We start from the raw sequence: 15,007 nt of genomic DNA, 5'->3' as shown, positions 1-15,007 counted from the left end.
GATAGTTAAGGGATCACTTTGGAGAAGGACTTCTAGAATCATTGGGATAGTAGAAATGGAATTAACTAGGAGGAAATTGAAGCACTTTAGTGGGTGCTCCAAAATATGTGAATGCAACTGAAAATGATTTTATACTCCTTCCACACATTTTAAAATAGAGACCATTCAGTTGCATCTCATTTATTTTCTACCTTTCTATAATATGTAATTCTTTGAGCAAGAATAGAGCATTCATAAATATTGTCATGAAAGAGGACTCTTCATAATCCTAATAAGTTGGGCTCTAACAAATAAACAATTTCATGTAGTCATTAAATTTTACATGGTATATTTCAGTGATTAAAATGACAACTTTATTCTTAATCTGATTACAACAAAAATAAATTCAACCCTAACTAGTTGGGATCTAACAAATCAAGAATTCCATGTAGTAAAGTAAACTTACATGGTAGATCCCAATTATTTGCAATGACAACTTTATTCTTGATCTTATTACAACATAGATAAATTCAAGAGTACATACATATTTCTGTATTGAACACATTCCAAGATTTCATAGAAATATAATGATACGATTTACCTGTAGGATTTGTCTCCATCACACAAACCTCTTTTCATAATAAAATTATAAATCCCACATCTGCATTCCTCATCCCCAACATACCAATTATTTACAATGGAATATTTTATCGTTGCTCCCTTAGTGTAATAGAGATCCACTACTGTGGCATGGAGATGATTGGTGTCATAAAATGGTGCAGTGCATCCTTCAATATATGTCACAAAACTCCTCTCACCTCACAAAATTCCTCTCATATACAACAATAAGAGTCCTCTCAAACTGCCTTGTCTCCATCTCATTCATCTTGAAATAATTGGATATTTCCATGGGTGACAAAGTGTGCTTGGGGATTTAATAGAAGGAGCTATCACTAAAAAAAAAAATACAATGCAGCATTTTAGTTATCAGCACGAGGAACAACCTTGCCAAGATATTTCCTAACTACATAAAGGGACTCTCGAATTACCTCTTATAACAAGCAAAAGATAACATCAATTTCCTATAGAGTCTAACTATGCATGGTAGCAATGAAAAAACTGTAAAAAATAACATCTACAACAACGTTGGTCAATCTCTTCTTCTAGTCAAGGGCATGCCCAACTTTTGAAAAGTATCAAGTAGGTTAGGGTCCACCTCATCCAGGATCCTCTTCTTCTTCTACTCTCTCTGTTTAGGTTCAGAATAATAGGAAAGGTCTTGGAAATTGATGGGTGGGTAAAAGTTATCATACCATTTGGGTTCTTCCATTTTTAATCATTGTCTGTAAGCATTGAATCTAAATTGCAAAAGCCATTCAGGTTCATTCTTTTTAGCTGAAATTAACCTAAGATTTGGAGAGTTGTAAGTTTTAATGGATCTAAGTATATTCTACTTAAAATATGGTAACATGGTTTAAAACTATAGGCATTGAGATCCGAATCTAAGGATGAAACATAAAATATTTTATGTTCATGATTACAAGAAGTTTTAATCTCATGTATCAAAGTTTGAGGAAGGTCTAGCATTTGCATCCTACTAGAAAAATTTTCTTGCATCACTCGAGCCCTTTGAATTTGGGCATGGTAGAGTCCATTACACAAACAATCAAACACTAAAAAAGGGTGAAAAGAAAAAATAAAATTTCATGCATTTTCACCCTAGAAAAGTTAGGGAGGAGCGAACTGATCTGTACAATAAAGAGATGAAAAATGCTTACTTGTCCATTGTCCTTTGATGAATTGTTGGCTGCAATCAAGATCTGCATTATCATAATCATTAAACCCTTTATACAATAAGGACATGCAAAATGCGTACTTGTGCATTGTGTTTTGATGAATTGTTGGCCGCAATCAATTATTAAACATTCAACTCTAGATAAAATTTATTCTTTGATCATATAAACCCTCAAAATTGTTTAACCATTAGAAAAAAATCATCCTTAGTAAAAAGGAAGAACTCTCCATAGTCCAAATTCATACCCATGTAAGAACTACCAAAATCTCAATAAGGACATGCAGAATTCTTACTTATGCATTGTTTTTCATGAATTATTTACCCATAAGAAAAAAAATCATCTTTAGTAAAAAGGAAGAACTCTCTAGAGTCCAAATTCATACCCATGTAAAAATTACCACTATCTTCAGGATCTGCATTATCATAATCATTAAACCCTCAACTCTAAATAAAATTTATGTTTTGATCATATAAACCCTTGAAATTGTTTACGCATAATAACAAAAATCATCTTTAGTAAAAAGGAAGAACTCTCCAGGGTCCAAATTCATACCCATGTAAAAATTACCAAATCTTCAAGATCTGCATAATCATAATCTATGCTTTGATCATATAAACCCTCGAAATTGTTTACCCATAAGAACAAAAATCATCTTTAGTAAAAAGGAAGAACTCTTGAGAGTCCAAATTCATACCCATGTAAAAATTACCAAAATCTCCATGCCAAATGACCTTTCCCTTCCTCCATATAATCGTTGATGCTCTCCTCAGGTGTTTCCCATGCAAACTCCATCTGGGGTTTGAATCCCATGAAATCCATAGATCATGTTGATGGTATTCCTCCTTCTAGCATTTCCACGCTGATATAGACAAGGCATAGAGAAATGCAGTGCTACAATGTGATGTGATGTTGTAATCTGTAAATTATTTCACAATCAAAATATTTTATATTTTATAACAATATGACAAGATTTCTAACCATGGATATTAACCCTCACTTTACCATGGATATTAATTTGTAAATAGGCTTTGTTACAATACCATGGGCCAATACCATGGCTTAGCAATACCACATGCCAAAAAACCATAACTTATTTCATAGTAAAAATATATTATTTTAATTTAATTTTACAACATTTTTTTAATTGAATTTAAAAGGGAAAATGTTATAATTTAAGATATATCTATGGATATATGCAGGTTATTTATATATATATATATATATATATAGAACCGACATAGATCCATCTTAGCTAAGGATCCAAGGGATGAGAGCAAGCAAATTGTCTAATTATAATAGATTAAATATGGTGCATGACTTTTTAAAGTTTTTCATTACTTTATTTTCTTTTACATGATTGATCCTAAATATAGGTTTAATATTTTACAACCAATTAAGTTTTTTTAATTTAGATAATTTCTTAAACACAATACAATATGATCAAATTCAAGAGAGAGTTGTGGAGGGGGCAGTGAGAGGGAGGGAGAAAAGGTTGGAGGACAGAGAGAGAGAGAGAAAGAGAGAGTGATGGGGGGGAGAGAGAGGGAGATGGGAGAGAGGGAGTGAGAGGAAAGAAGAGAGAGGAGAGAGAGAAAAATGGAGTTGGAGTAGGGGAGAGAGTGAGGAAAGAAAAAAGACATAGAGAGATAGAGGTGGAGAGAGGGAGAGGAGTGAGAAGGGAGAGATGGAGAGAGAGTGAGGGAGATAGGAGAGGAGGGAAGAGAAAGAAGAGGAGAGGATATATATAGGGAGATAATGGGAAGGGAGAGAGATGGAGACATAGAGATGGAGAAGGATAGGGAGGGGGGAGATAGTGATAGAGTTTGAAGGAAGAGAGAGAGAGAGAGGGAGAGTGATTTGGGGAGAGAGATAGAGAGATGTGGGAGATAAGGGATAGAGAGGAAGGAATATAGAGATGAGGAGAAAGAGATGGAATTGGAGGGGTAGGAGAGGAAGGGAACACGAAAAACATAGAGGGAGAAAGGTGGAGAGAGAGAGGGGGTGAAAAGGGAGTCATGGAGAGAGAGTGAGGGAGAGAGGAGAGCAGGAGGGAATAGAGAGAAGGATATAGATAGAGAGGGAGAGAAGGGGAAGAGAGAGTTAGATAGAGAAGGGGAAGAGAGGGAGAGAGTGTGTGTATGTTTTGGGGTGAGATAGAAAGAGGGAATAACAAAGAGACACAATACAAATATAGATATTATAATATAGTTATATTATATAACTAACCTAGATCCATATTAACCCTATAACTATCAAGTGCCGAGAGAGATCCAATCTCTTGAGGTGCAAACATTTCCTCAAGTTTTGCACTAGAAAAAAAAGTTTGCACCTCGAGAGATTGGACCCCTCTCAGCACTTGATAGATCCGGGGTTAAGATGGATCTAGGTCGGTTAATATGAAATTAAAGTAGTTTTTATTTGATATTATAGTCTTAAAAAATAAAATTTCCCTTCAAATTAATTTCAAATTGGAACTAGATCAAATTAGATTCAATGAATAGATTTTTAAAAAATACATAAAATAATTTTTTAATTAAAAAATATATTTTTAAAAGTACAAATTATTAGAGATAAATAATGCAAAGTTGGCTCACCTATACACCATGTGAGGATGAAGAAGTTTTCAAGGAAGGATAACCTTTCAACCAATATATAACAACCTTTCAATCCCCTATCACTTGTAAGTTTAGATTGCTTGACACAATTAAGATGACTAATATAAAAAACTGATCCATATTATTGTAATACTTGTTAGGTAGTTGTATTTTGTTCTTAGACTAAATTAGTCATTCATGTTAGTCATTTTTAGTTGTATTACTTATTAGCTAGTCACATATTTTAACCCGCAACTAAATTAGTGATTTATGTTAGTCGTTTTTAGTTCGGTCACTTAATATTGCTAATTTTTTGTAGTATTTCACTTGGAAAAGCTGTGGTGACTAACTTTCTTAGTCACCTAGTCATTAATTGCTCATTTTCTACTAGTGAGAATGTGGTATGAAAATATGGCTTCTTATTTGTTATCTCATAATTTTTTACGTTGCAAATCTAATTCCAATCATGGAAAACTTTAGGGGCTAATGTTTGCCCAGTGAGCTAATTTTCCATGATTTTTCCACAAAAAAGATTCACCAACTTTATAAAAGACAATTCACCCAAATTTTACAATATAAAATTATTTTACCTTAAAAATCGTCAACATTATATAGAGACTATATATAAAATCATTATAAATTTGAATAATTTTACAAATATATCAATAAACATTTTATAGTTTGCATATTAGGGATTAGTGACATTCACCAATGTTTTTAAACTTCAAAAAAAAATTCCAGCCTTAAAATTTTCCTTGATTCAAATGTTTATTTGTTGAAGAAACTTAACTCCTTGTTGATCATAGTACTTTATGTACATGATCTTTTGATAACAGGTAGTTCACTTCTGTCATTGCTGAGGTTAAAACTCCATTGCATAAGAGGTTTTATATGATAGATATGGGCTTGCTTATAAATTTCTTCCTTGTACTAGATATCAATCAAAGTGGTTATGGGATTACCATTTCTCAACCAAAGTATGCTAAAGATATTTTGGCACAATTTCACATGAGTGACTGCAAGCCAGTAGCCACACCTTTCTTATCAGGGATACATCTTGAGAATGGAAAAGACACACCATTGGTTGATTGCACATTATATCGTCAACTTGCAGGAAGTCTTATTTATCTCACTCACTCATGTCCTGATCTCTCATATGTCATAGGAGCAGTTTACAGATACATGTAGGAGCCACATGAGTTACACTATAAAGTTGCAAAGCACATCCTTCGATATGTCCAGGGGATAATCACCTATGGGATTCACTATGCAACTAATTTTTCTTTGGATCTCATTGGGTCCACAAATTCTTATTGGGTTGGAGAGAACCTTGATTGCAAGTCCACCTTCGGTTATGTACTTATTTTGGCATCTAGCCCAATTTCTTGGTCAAGCAAGAAGCAGGTTGCCATTGCATTATCATCCATGGAGGCTAAGTATAGAGGGGCAGTCAATGCCACTATTTAGGCCATTAGGCTACAACATTTCCTTTCTGAGCTTGGTATTAGTGTCTATCGTCTGAATGTCATATGGTGTGATAATCAAAGTACACTAAAGTTTTGTAGAGATCTCAAGTAGCGACAACATACCAAACATATCGAGATCCACATGCACTTCATTAGATAACTGATTCATGATTGGATCATCAATCTACAATATTGTCCCAGTTATGAGCAGATTCCTGAAATCTTCACCAAGACCTTCATTGAGAAGAAGTTTCAATTTCTACGAGATCATCTCGGGGTGAAGGACATGACTGCCTAACCGTTGTATTTTCTCTATATTTTACATCTTATTTTGAGAGGGGGTTTTCTTCCCACCGGGTTTTCCCTCTTTATTCTTTTCATGCATTGTACATGGGTACCTAAAATATCTTTTTTGTCGGGACTCATTAATTTTTCATTACACTCACCTCATTAGGTCGAAGGGGAAACAAAAACTGCATTTGGGTGTGCGTGGGAGAAATCTAGTACCATAGAATGTTGAATATGCTAGAATTTATAGAACGAAGCCTTCTAGTATGAATTGCAACAATTGAGCATGAAGCTAGAGTGGAATGGAGAGTATATGCTAGAGCCAGCCAACGTTGAGTAGCATTTAAGGAAGGAGTTGTATGTTGAGTGTGTGTGAATGCCATAAAGTATTGTGCTATGAAGCGGTTGAGCTATGTGGAAGTGGTGGTGGAGATGAGTGTTGTCATGAGCCATAAAGTTCGATTCAAATATTCATACAAAAAAAAAGATAGAGAGATCAACCAACTCAAGGGTTTGTAAACTAGACATCATTTTAAAAATTCATGTTATGTTCTGTTCATTCTTTGTCAAGAAATCCATCTGTTTGTTGCTCCCAAAGATTTCTATTATTTAATATTTTTGATTCTATAATTTGGATGGTTTGAGTGAATCATACATCCTTGAATAACATTGAATTGGGATCAAAGCTACCTCTACTCAGTTGTAGTGGAAGAAAACAATATCTCCAGTGCTCTACAGAATCAAATACTACTCAGAGTTGTGAACTAGACATGTGTGGCATAGTTTTTGTGAGAGAGGATATTTTTTATGGAAAGAAATTTAGAATGAGATAAATATTTAAATTTTATAATGTAGTGTTGCTTACCAATCTCTTATCATTCATTATGGAGAACAATGAAACAAAATTCATGAGAGCCTTTTTTTTTTCTTTTTGGTGGCTTTCATATTGTATGTACTGTGCATGGAAGTACAGTGCATGGAGAACCTTCTAGGTGGATGTGGAGCAAATGTATTGTTGAATTTTTTTTGTGTGAAGTGTTGAATGCCAAGAAAGTGTGAGAAGAAACCATCATCAAATGTTTTCCAGCATAGGAGTTGGAGTGTTGTGTATTTGCTAGAGTGTCAAGGTGAAACATATTGCTTGTGGAGCGCTTAGCAGTTAGCAAGGAGGAAATTTCCTACGATGTACAATTTGTCGTAGGATTGCTTTTGCAGCTTTGATGTAAAATTATGATGAGGATAATGAAGGGTTTATGAAGGCACCATCAGTGTGCATAATTCAAAGAAGATGAGGTAAAGTAGATAGTAATGCATTACACTGTGATAAAATTTAAATGGGCTTATATGTTTGGGCAGATAATTTTCACATAGTAATATTATTATATTTTTGTTGCATCTGACTTGAGATTGTTGTAATGAGGCATTTGTGTTGTAAAGGATGCATGATCAGTTATACCCAACACCCTAAAGTTGATTTCCCCAGTTGTGATGTAATCCTTGTTGAGTCAGACAAGTAATGTTTATCCCTCTTAGGTAGAGAGAGGATGTGACCTCAAGTTGTGGAATTAACCACTAGGTAGATATGAGGGTTTACTCATATCTAAGCTTGATGTGTAATTTTTGAGTAAGGAATGTAGTGTTTATCCCTCTTTGATAGAGAGAGGATGTGACATCAAGTTATGGAATTAACCACTAGGTAGATATGAGGGTGTACTCATATCCAATCTTGATGTGTAATAGAAGAAGTTAAAATGTGAGATGGAGTCGAAATGTAAGCGACCAAGTCATAGAGAGTTTATCATGATTGATGATCAACCATGTAGCGGAAAAAGATTCCTAGAGAACTAGAGAGCACAATGGATGGTACCCATGTGCCTCAGTAGATGGATTTTGTTTTATACAGACATCAATAATTAATTGTATGCAGATACAAGAGAGAAAATAAGAATTCCCATTACGAAGAAAGCCTAAAGGGAAGATAATAACAATTCAAGAAAAAGCTTTTGGTGTTTTGTAGATTTGAAGATCAATTTGTAGACATTTAAAAAACCCTCAACAAATTACCTTTGGTGGGATAATTAAAGGGAGAGAATGGTAGATAGGTAATTATCTTACGACCTCATCATGGCTACACCTTCAGTGTGTGCACTACCTCAGTGATCACTGCCTAAAATCACCAAAGAGCCAAACCGACTTTCCATCATCTTTACTACCTCTTCTAGACTCATCGAAATCTAAGAGGAAAAATTAATTTATGTAACCCACTTAGATTTTGTATAAATATGCATGCTCATATAAAGTCGGAGACCCACTCTCTGTTTGAGATTTGTTTGTTTAATTTAGCAGTCTTCGCTATGTTTTGGTATGTATTGTTTCTTTCAGTAAACATTTTAAATTAATTAGAAGGGAGGGGCTAGTTCCCAAAAGCATTATAGGGCCCTCTTTTTATTACATTTATACATATCAGACAAGCTAATAACTGTCACATCGAAACCATCATTACAACTGGAATATTCGCCATCACATCAGCTGGAATAATCGCCATGGGACAGCATATGCTGCAGCGCAGCAACACGAAGGGGATTCGAACGATCGCGGGGTGCGAGTTAGCCACTGCCCCATCCGCTGAGCCATGCACTCATGTGCAAGTAAACATATTAAATTACTAGCACTATGAACTCAAGATTTCTACACATGTTTCATTAAGACAAATGGGGCGACGTGTATAGTAATGAACCCAAAATTATTTTAACCTTGTAGACCCAACATCCATGCACAAGGAATATGGAAGGGAATGACAATGAAAAGGATTAAACGTGAAACAATTTATAAGATACAAATAAAATAGATAACATTTTGCTGTATGAAAACAAATGTTCTCAGACTGAGCTTGAAATTCCACATACCTTGCTTCCTGAACTTAAATGATGTCTATGATGCGGTTTTGGGAAATTGTTATGTTCAGGCGGGAAATTCTTTACAAATCTGATTGAGTTCTTGCTAATTTTGAAGCTCTCGATAATTCTCTCATTATCAAAAAGACTGAAACTAACTCTAACTTTGCCAAAGGAGTGCCTCGGGGATTTTGGCTCCATTTTTAGAGGATGTCAATTCTCATTAACACACTGATGTACCACTAACCCTTTCCACATTAAGCCATTATGATAAAATTAAAATGAACCAGTAAATGAATAGTTCACACTATTTTCCAAATCTTATGCAATTTTCAAAGGGAGTTTCTTCTTTTCACGAAAACAGCATCGCTCCCGACTATGGTTGAACCTGATTTGGTTTTGGGGCACTTATTTTCTTACACGTAAATATCTACATCGTGGGCTCGACTACCCACTATTTTGTGGGCCAACACATAACTCGGGGTCAAATTGTGTTGCGGTGCTTTGCAAGATAGAGGGGATTCAGGATAACTGGCCTGCAACTAATGGTCTACTATCACAATTATTGATCGGTGGAAATAAGACTTGGTGTTGGCATATTTCTTTTCAACACTGATATTTTTTCTAAATGTTTGGGATTTTTCTGGTAAAATCCCAAAAACAAGGAAACTAAACACACAGAGGCAATGCTCTGTTACTCTGCCACAGGATCTTTTGCACAGAGAAGTTTAAAAAAAATTCTTTGAACAGAGTATTACACTTCCACACAAATATTTGTATTCATTAAAAACATAATGCCTGATACAAACTTCATCCTCTTTTACTGAGAGGGATTCACCCAAAAAAAAACATTCAGCCAATAAGAACAAAAGCTCTGTCTCCTCTGAGATTTTACACTGCTGGTGTGTAAAAACCTCATTTACATTTACTGCTGTGAAAAGATTTTACATAAACTGCTGTAAAAACCCTTTTTCACTTACTGGTGTGAAAACTATTTTACTCATACTGCTGTAAAACAAATTTTTACATATGCAGTAAAATCTTCATTACATTCACTATGAAAAATAAAATTCTTTACTCACACCATACGCACTTGCTTCCCCTTCGTTTTTTTTACAACATCAAAAACTTACATTTCAACCTTTTGTTTTGTTCCACATTGCTGTGCGGTATATGCTCCCTGCTTCACACGCTGATCTTCATTGTATTTCATTAACGCCTTTTTTTTTTCTTTTGCACTGTTGTGCACACTTTAGTTTCTCTCTGTTCTCTTTTGCTGCAGCGAGCTCACCTTTCTCATTTTTTTTTCATTCGTTATGTTTTCATTACACAAAATGGTCAACACACATATATGCGCTCCCCCATTTTTATTTTTCATATGCACTGTTGTGCAATACCATAGTTTTTCGCTGCTGCAGAAAGGAACATTACAACCACAAGCGTTTTTCACTTTGACTCGTTATCACACAAAAAACTTAAAACAAACATATGTAAAAACATAAAACGAACACACATAATTACTTTATGTGCCGTAAAAGAACTTCTACCAACTTTCTACGATCAGGAAGAGTTCATTAAATGCCTTAATGAAAAAAATCTGCGGTCAACCAAATGTTAATTTTACTCCACGCAATGTAATTAATTCAATGCAGGTTCGTATGCAGGTTTGATTTATGGATGGCGGAGAACATTGAAGTGAATCAGACGGTGGACAAATATTTCGAGAGGCTCCTTTGTGCTGAACATTAGCATCCGAAAAGTGAGTTCTGCTGACGTATGTAGAGGACCACGTGGCTGCATTACATTGTATCAGAGTCCACTGTCCGGAAATAGCCAGATGACCAAAGGCGGTCCGATAAGTTTAAGTGGTTTTTCTGAGGCGGTTTTAGGTGCTGCGTGCTTGCTGAGTTGATGGCGGATTTGGCCTGTCGTCGCTGTCCACGATTTTGCAGTTGCTGTCCACAACGCCTGCAGTTGGAATTAATATTCCAACACTCCCCTTTAATTTCAACTGTTGGGCATTCAAACATACCCAAACACTTCCTCACATAGAGGGATTCACCAACTACTATTACAAAAATATCTTCCTCACACAGAGGGATTCACCAACACTGCTTCTGATGAAGTTCCATAAACAACAAAATAGTCTTCCTCTTAACAGAGGGATTCACCTGAGACTGTGCTGAAGAGCACCTTCCTCATGACAGAGGGATTCACTAGTGTATGCTAAAAACATCTTCCTCTTGACAGAGGGATTTACCACACTATGCTGAAAAGCATCTTCCTCTTGACAGAGGGATTCACCAAGAAGTTGTGCTGAAAAGCATCTTCCTCCTTAATAGAGGGTTTCACCAAATGACTGTGCTGAAAAGCACCTTCCTCTCACAGAGGGATTACAACCAGACACTGCTTTAGATGCAGTTCCAAAACAACCGAAAATATTACTCTGTTTTCCTCCTGAGATTTTACACTGCTGTGTGTAAAATCTCAATTACATTTACTGCTGTAAAAACAGAGTTTTACATATACTGCTGTAAATAAAAAAATTTACTTACATTTACTGTTGTAAATATAATTCCTTACATTTCATTAAAAACCTCCTTTACTGTCGTGTTGCTGCACCTCTCTTACTCTTCATGATTGCTCTTTTACTGCTGTGTAAAAACACATTCTTTTTCATTCTCACTTCTCTGGAAAAATTAACCTTAGCTCTGGTTTCATTTTCATCACACTGCTGTGCTCCCCCTCACTCATTTCATTGCTCTGTTTTGGTTTTCTTTTATCCGCACTTGTTGTGCATTTCATTGCCCATACATTTGCAATAAACAACGCCCTCAACTCCTTATGCACTACTGCGCATCTGCTTTCATTCTTTTGCTGCCGCCTCTGCAATTAGTACTGATGTGCGTAACAATTCCTCACTGCTCTTCTGTGCATATTGCTTTGCACATATATATAAAAAACTTTTACATATTTTTACACACCTCATATGTGCTGCTGCCCATGACATTTCGTTTCTTCAACAAAAAAAACTTCATGCTGCTGCATTTTTCATATTCACATTGCTGTGTGTTTTTACTACATATTCTCCGACAACAAAAACAAGACTTACATTACCCTTTTCACTGCTGTGTGAAAAAATTTCATTGCATTCTCAAACACTGGGCATTTACGCTCTGCTGCGTTTTGCCCTCTTCTCATTTTCCTCTCACTGCTTTGCGTTTTCATTGCCAATACAAAACATTTCCATCTGCTGTGTATTACACTCAGTCTGCTGTGAGTATATTCTCTCATATTACATAAAAGGAAAACTACATTCCATTGCTATGAATTTCAATTCATGTGTTCCACAAAAAAAAATTCCATGCTGCCCCTGTTCTATGTTCTGCCTTCGCACTGCTGTGCGGGTCTCCTTGCTTTGCATTACAATGCATATGATTCACATCGAATTCATCTTCATCTTCACTCACACACTGCTGTGCGTTCTACTGCTTCTCATTTTTCTTATCGCGCTGCTGCACTTCACATTTCAACGCTGCCCCTTTTTCTTCTCCGCACTTCTGTGCATATTGCATTGCATATGTGATAAAAAAAATTACATTTTTCAACACTGCTGCATATTACATTTTAGAGGGATTAACAACAAAAATTTCATTTGCGCTCTGCTGCGCTGCAATACATCCTCCACGCAATCTCCATGCCCTGCAGATTTTTTTTCTGCTTTTATGGCAGATTTAATTCCATATCTCTCCCCTTATAACAAGATCTTCATCAAAGAATGACTGTTAAAACAGTTCAGAAATAATGATTAATAATTACAGGCCCCCCCTTAATGTATGCATTGTTTTCTTTCAGCAAAGTTTTCTTAAAAGAAACTTAGATCAACTAGAGAGCTCAAGGGACTTTCAGGCTGTATTTCCTTCTTTCTCCATACTTGTGTAACTTTCTTCTTTTGCATGGGTCTAGCTTGTGTAAAGGCCCATATTAAGTTACAGTCACGTGCCATATGCCCAATGTTATGACACTTGAAGCATTCAACATTGTTCATGAATAAGAATTCATGATTTCTTCTTGTAAAATTGTTTCTTGGAGATTGTCGGAGACTACAACATCTATCTCTATGAAATGCTCCACAGTCTTTTGCCATATGACCAAAGTTTGAACAAGAGTAACAATAACCATAAAATGAACTTTGGTACCTGGGAGATGGAGGTTTCCTTGATGTACTTCTGAAGCCTTGCTGCTTTGAGATCCTTTGATGATAACCATTGCATCTTGCCTCTTTGACATCAGCTACATTTCTTCTTGGAGCTGGTTTTCTACTTGGAGTAGGATTTCTTCTATTGTAGCCTTGATCTTTCTCCTTGCCTTTGCTAGAACTAGGAGCATCACAATTTCTTTCTGCCTTCTTCGCATCTCCTTTGCTTAAATCATATTCATTCTTGTTTGAAGGTTCACCTACATACCCAAGTCCTGATTTATCAGATGGAGATCTGTGATAGCTGAGCATGTCATCCAAGGCTTGAGAGCTCTTCATGATTTTGTTCATCCCTTCAACCTTTTTCCTGAGGAGGACAATCTCTTCTTCCAATCTTTCACACTCATTATTTTTCTTTGCAAGTTGTTCCTCAGTTTCTTCTTTGCTACGAGTAGCTTCAGCTGCTACTATTTTAAGGGAGATAATATCAGACTTCATTTTGGAGATTTCTGCTTGACTGCTCTCCATTTTCTTTTCAACTTCTTGTGCCTGCTTCCTGGCTTCTTGTAATTTAGACTTAAGGGAGGAGACCTCTACCTTGTACTGTCCAATCTCTTCTACAAGCTTATTCACTCTCTTGTGCCTTTGTTCAAGTTGACTTGACAAGGCGTCTTCCTGCTTCTTTGCTTTATTCAACTGATTTGTCATGGATATGACTTCTTCATGATGTTTCCTCTTGCATTGATCAAGCTCCTTCTTAAGCTTGACGAGCTCTTCATCCCTTTCTTGTACTTGAAGCTTAATGAGGTCAACCTTCTCACATTCAGCTTCTATGATGGGTTCAGAATTTTCTTCTTCACTGATGGTCATGGTCAGTGCTCCCTTTGCATGAAGGTCATGAAGTCTGTCCCATATCTCCTTTGCTGATGAATATTTTCCTAGATTTTTCTTTATAGAATCAGGGAGTCCATCCAAGATAGTCTTTGCTGCCTTTGCATTGTATTCCTTGGATTATTTATCCTTCTTGCTATCATCCATCACTGATTCCCAAATTTCAATCCCTTCAGACTTTAAGAAAGTCCTCATTTTTATTTCCCATATATCAAAGTTCCCATCGAACCTTGGAGCCTCAAATAGAAAGCTTTTAAATAGATTGTTTTCTATTTTAATAGGAGAGGGAGACACAACCTTAGGGGGATTGGAGGCTTTCTTCCTTGACCTTGCCATTCTTAACTATTTTTAAATACCTGACTGTGTTTTTAAATGACTCACTGTTTCTTCAACAGCAACACAGAAAATTAATCTGAGAAATACCTGAATCCTTTTGCTGAGTCTTCACACTGCTGGAGAAGCTTTTACTGCTGCAACAAGAGTCTTTCCTTCAGCTTCTTTGACGCATTCAAAGAGCCTGAGCCTACTCTGATACCACTGTTGGGGATTTTTCTGGTAAAATCCCAAAAACAAGGAAACTAAACACACAGAGGCAATGCTCTGTTACTCTGCCACAGGATCTTTTGCACAGGGAAGTTTAAAAAAAATTTCTTTGAACAGAGTACTACACTTCCACACAAATATTTGTATTCATTAAAAACATAATGCCTGATACAAACTTCATCCTCTTTTACTGAGAGGGATTCACCCAAAAAAAAACATTCAGCCAACAAGAACAAAAACTCTGTCTCCTCTGAGATTTTACATTGCTGGTGTGTAAAAACCTCATTTACATTTATTGCTGTGAAAAGATTAAACCTCATTTACATTTACTGTTGTGAAAAGATTTTACATAAACTGC

Source organism: Pinus tabuliformis, chromosome 2_2 (genome assembly GCF_031772625.1).
Source record: "Pinus tabuliformis cultivar Carrire ecotype Pingquan chromosome 2_2, CPIR1, whole genome shotgun sequence".
NCBI lineage: Eukaryota > Viridiplantae > Streptophyta > Pinopsida > Pinales > Pinaceae > Pinus > Pinus tabuliformis.
Note: the sequence above shows the minus strand (reverse complement) of the source record.